This window comes from Rhinopithecus roxellana, chromosome 12 (genome assembly GCF_007565055.1).
Source record: "Rhinopithecus roxellana isolate Shanxi Qingling chromosome 12, ASM756505v1, whole genome shotgun sequence".
NCBI lineage: Eukaryota > Metazoa > Chordata > Mammalia > Primates > Cercopithecidae > Rhinopithecus > Rhinopithecus roxellana.
This window is the reverse complement of record NC_044560.1, coordinates 90,803,663-90,809,342: the sequence shown is the minus strand read 5'-3', so window position 1 is coordinate 90,809,342 and position 5,680 is coordinate 90,803,663. Positions and strand designations below refer to the sequence as shown.

The 5,680-nt window shown below is 38.4% G+C and overlaps 1 non-coding gene across 1 annotated transcript; it reads left to right on the top strand.

The window, feature by feature from the left end:
- Positions 1-835: 835 nt before the first annotated feature.
- On the top strand, positions 836-897 carry LOC115892530. The gene has a single exon (XR_004052403.1). It is a non-coding gene; the product is annotated as a U7 small nuclear RNA (small nuclear RNA).
- The last annotated feature ends 4,783 nt before the right edge of the window (positions 898-5,680 follow it).

Here is a 5,680-nt window from a genome sequence, read left to right as displayed (position 1 = left end):
AACAAAATGCAAGGAAATGGATATTTGTGTAGAAAAAAGAAGTCCAAAGAGGAATACTGAGAGAAACGAAAAAGATGCTGCTCACGCCTGTAATCCCAGCACCATGGGAGGCCAAGGTGGATGGATCACTTGAGGCCAGGAGTTCAAGAACAGCCAGCCAACATGGTGAAATCCCATCTCTACTGAAAATACAAAAATTAGCGAGGCATGGTGGCACACAGCTGTAGTACCAGCTACTCAGGAGGCTGAAGTGGAAGAATCACTTTAACCCAGGAGGCAGAGGTTGCAGTGAGCTAAGATCATGCCACTGCACTCCAGCCTGGGCAACAGAGTGAGACTCTGTCTCAAAAATAATAATGATAAAAAAGATGTCAGTCTTACACTACCAGAAGAAATAAAAATGATAATGTTTGTATGACTAAATTGTTTTCACAGAGGACTGGACACTCATTCTAAATAAATGGATCTAATAATGCTAATGTTCATCATGATTTAGCAAATTTCTGATTTTTGCAGAAGTGAAACCCTTTTATTTGAACTAAATGTAACATATATACTTGATAAATTTTCTGGTAAATATATTTTAATGGATATTTTTTGACTGAGGAGACATTTGAAAGTTACTTGAATAAGTTCCAATGAATAAATACATGGACAGAATTTTAATCTCTGGAATTTGTGAGATGGGATTTTTACGAATCTTTGACAAATTTGTCCTAGGCTTAAGACTCTTCCTAAGTATTTGTGTGTATGTTGCTTCGTGTGAAAGAATCTTTTTAGATTTGAAATTAATAAAATGAGTTTTTCAATCAACTCTGAGTGAAGATAGAAAAACATGTGTTATAGCTTTTTAAGAATTTGTCTAGCAGATTTTCCATTTTTTACTAGAAAATCCTCCACAAAAAGGAAAAGAAAAATCTGTCTATACTGTCTATTGAACATAAGGATGCAAAAAAGATAAATTTAGACACAGTCATTGACAAATTTGCAGAAGTTAAGGCTCAAAAATAATAACTGTAATATTAATTACCATGACGGAACAAAATGAGTATAAGGTTTTTTTCCTTTTTTCAAAAAAAACACATTAATGTAATTAAAATTATTCATTAACTACTCTTTTCCTTTTTGTATTAATATTCATTTATATTGGCATTTATTTATTTATTTATATAGACAAAAGTTCTTACTCTCTGCTTTTTAATTTCTGGGACTTACTATTACTATTATTTTTTTTTTTTTGAGATGGAGTTTTGCTCTTGTCGCCCAGGCTGGAGTGCAATGGCATGATCTCGGCTCACTGCAGCCTCCGCCTCCAGGGTTCAAGCGATTCTCCTGTTTCTGCCTCCCGGGTAGCTGGGATTATAGGCACCCGCCAGGATACCCAGCTAATTTTTGTATTTTTAGTAGAGACAGGGTTTCATCATGTTGGCCAGGTTGGTCTTGAATCCCTGACCTCAGGTGATCCACCTGCCTTGGCCTCCCAAAGTGCTGAGATTACAGGTATGACCACCACGCCCAGCCTATTATTATTATTGTTATTATTCATTTTATTTATGATTTTACTGGAAATGATTTTGTCATATGAAAAAGAGGGACAGTAAAAAAATTATCCATTCCAGGTGGCAAATAAGCTAGGTACTCACTTGGGTAAAAGGGAATGAAGAAATTCCTACACTTATGTATGTATTCACTCATTCAAGGAGTATTTACTAAGCAAGTGTAATTCACCAGGAAATATTCCAGGTACTGGGGATATAGGAAATCCTATCCTGTCCCTCTTTTTCATATGACAAAATCATTTCCAGTAAAATCATGAAATAAAATGAATAATAATAATAGGCTGGGCGTGGTGGCTCATACCTGTAATCCCATGTGTTTACATTCTAGTGATTCACTCAGGAATCCTGTATGGAGCTCTCCCATTCCATACAAGTGCAGTGGTGTGTTGGAGCTGGCTTGCATTGGCTTGTGAGAGCCAGGTGTGTGCATCTCTTTCCAACTCCCTATTCAGTGATGTTACGCTAGTAACTTCAAATTGGCCATGGTGGGAATATTTACACCACGGAAATAGGCAAAAGCTATAAATCAGGGCTTTTGTTTTAGAGTCAGTTGCTAAATATGTACCAGCCTATCACTATAAGTCACCCAGTCAGAGAGTTCTTCCCTGATTAATCAATTTATAGAAGCCTGCCCCAGTTATTCTGTCACATGCCTCTGTATTATTTGCTTTATAGCATTTATTACCACTGGAAATGCCCTTGTTCCATTGATTTATTCCACTGGCATTTACTGAGTGCCTATTATATGCCAGGAACTGTTAAAGTACTTGAGATCTAACAAAACGGAGATCTCTACCCTTGTGGGGCTTACATTCTAGCAGGGGCAGATGGATTTTTTTTTTTTTTTAATGAGCACAATAAGTAAATTATTCAGGGTGTTAGAAGGTGATAAGTCCTGTGAGGAGTGGAGAAAAAGTAGAGGAGGGGCAAGAAGGATCTGAGTTAGGGACATGAGTGATGATTCAAAACAGAGAAGTCAGGGTGGGTCTCATTGAGAAGGTTATATGGAAATGCAGACCAGAACGAGGTAAGGGAATTATCTGTACAAACAGTATTCCAGACAGAGGCAAAAGTCAGTGCCCAGAGCCCACACTGTTCTGGCCTGGCAAGTTCAAGGAACAACAAGGCCAAAGTGGCTGAAGTGGAGTGAGCTGAGGCAAGTGGCTGGAGAGATGAGGTCAGATCATGTGAGGCTTTGTAGGTGATTAAAAGACCAATGTGTTTGGACGGTATCTGGGCTCTCTACCCCTTTAGGCTGGTCCGAATGAACTCTATTTAATTTCTGTAGTTTAACATTCAATCGTTATATCTGGTATTTTTCTCTTTTTTCAGAAGTATCTTGCATGTTCATGGACACTTACTCTTTCATATAAACTTTAGGATCTATTAATCCAGTTACAACAAAAAATCCTTGCATTGGCTTGTGAGAGCCAGGTGTGTGCATCTCTTTCCAACTCCCTATTCAGTGATGTTACGCTAGTAACTTCGAATTGGCCATGGTGGGAATATTTACACCAATATTTGTTTGTATTGGAATGAATTTGGAATGTATTGGAATGTATTGGAATGAATGAATGTATATTTACACCAATATTTGTTTGTATTGGAATGAATTTAATTTGTAGGTTTATTTTGGGAGAGAGGTGATACCTCTATAACTGCAAGTATTCCCATCAGTATCTCTCCATTTATTCTTTTATTTATATTCTTTTTATATATTTAAAAACATTTTGTATTGTCCTCTATGAAGATCTAGTACATCCTTTGTGAGATATATTCCTGGATGCCTTAGAGTTGTTATCAACCCTGGGAATGGTATCTTTTATGCCTAATACTCTCTTATTAGTTTAAATAGCTTTTCTCTATGTTCTCTTGGATTTTCTCATTGGCTGTAATATCACCTGCAAATATGGATAGTGTTCTCTTTTTCTATGCTAGCCCGTCTTGTTTATTTCTCTTATTACACTGGCTAGGAGCTCCAGCATAATAGTGAATAGTAGTGCTGATAGCAATCTTGTTCCTGACTTAATGGAAATGCTTCCAAACTTTCAAGCATAAAGTTTATGTTTGGGGTAGATACGCTTTAACAGGTTGAAAAAATTCCCTTCTATTCCTAATTTGTTAAGGGTTTGTTTTTTTTAAATTACGAATCCACATTTAGTTATGTTGAATGTTTTTTTTCTTGCATTTTTGAGAGGATTGTATGATTTTTTCCCTTTATCAGTTAATTGGCAAATCACAGGGAAAGATTTCCTAATATTAAATTATGCTTCTGTGAGTAAAGGGGAAATTAATATCAGGCTGGGGCTGATGCAAGCCTGCCTGACACTGACCTTGGTCCACAATACTGTTTCCTTGGAAACTGCAGAGTTAACATAAACAGGCGATGTTGCGTATGCTGACTACACAATTGTGTGGAACTGCGCATGGGTCTGGAGGCATTGTCAGTGAGCGTACAGTTGCTTATGCAACTGGGAATGGTAGGAAATATTGGTGGGAAATAGAGGCTTCAGGTTATTTATTTATTTATTTATTTAAAGAGGGCCTTGCCTGAGACCCAGGCTGGTCTCAGACTAGGCACAAGAGATCCTCCTGCCTCAGCCTCCCAAAGTGCTGGGATTACAGGTGTAAGCCACTGCGCCTGGCTAAGGCTTTAGGTTCTATGAGTCAAAGTGATCGCTGCACACCTTGGCTCGCCCATGGCAGCTGTAAGTGCCCTGTGGATGAATGACAACGGGACATGTGTACTTGGGTAGCTGCTGGGCCACCTGGTGAGATGAAGATGCAGCATCTGCCATATCTTCTGCCTTGTATTCTAGGTTACAATTTATTTCTGTCTCATGAGTCTTGCTGTCAACTTGAACCTATAATCACAGCTGTAGTCTGCACCTTCTTTCAGAGATTATACTTAGCATAATTATGGGGCAGTATTTTAATTTTACCTCTAGGGGGCAGTCGTGGATCATAAATTGGTATACTGTTTAAAAAACCATCTAGAATAAATTAAACTGAGTGCCCTTTTAGGTTATGTACTTCCCCCCCCCCCCCCCATTTTACAGATGAAGGAACTGAGCCTTAGGACATCTAAATAATTTGCTTAGTTCACATAACTTGCAAATAGCAAAAAGCAGATCTGGGATTTTTTTTTTTAGATGAAAAATGATACTTTATTATAACTTTTAAAATTGCAGAACGTCAGGCTGAATATCATTAGACACGTACACAAAACCACTCATCTCTAAAGTCATCTTCTACACCCTCTCAAAATTTGGCCAATGAATTATGCCTCAGGGAATTTTCCAGTTCAATCCCATACACCAACATGGAATAAATGGAAACACTAGCCCTTTGGTTTTGCCCACAGTTCCAAAGTGATATTACAGGTGGAACATCTGGTGCAGGAGGTCATTCTTGCTGCTGTGGGTGTGAGTAAAATGTCCATCTGTATGCCCCGGTCCTGCAGGCTTTGTTCTCTTTCTCCTTGTTTTGTCTCCTTCTGCAGGGGTTGCCTTATATACTACAATCAAAAGACATCTTCTGCTCAGAATCACAACAGATAGTGAGTGGTTCAAGTGAGAAGTAATGTTATATAGTAAGTTACTGAATCTACAATGAGAAATTGAACTCTGGGGCTACAACTCAAATATCATTTCAAGGTAAAATCATTTCTTGGCTGGCTAGTGAAACGCTTATTTCCTTCTAAAATCATAATTGCAATATGGACTTTTGCTTCATGCTGCATCCCAAGGCACAAATCAGGTAACCTACATCTCCCAAATGATCAATGGAGCACTCCATCCTATTTTACCCTCAATGCTAAGAAATTACTCTAGAGCCCAGAAGTTGTTGTATAGGTGACTTGGGTTACTTGGTGCTCAGGCAACAACCACCACAGGCCCCACCTTGATGAATACCATCAATTTCTTTAAATATGATGATACTAAGATGGAAGAGGCCCCTGCTCAGAGGAAGCAAGGATGTAAAAGCTGGGACAGACTGCGCTGAGGGTCACTACACTAACAGACCCAGATGACACGATGGAACGTGAATACTGAAGCCAACAATCTTCTGAAAATCTCTTCTTCAAAACCCATACATCTTTTTTTCTAATCAGGAAATCA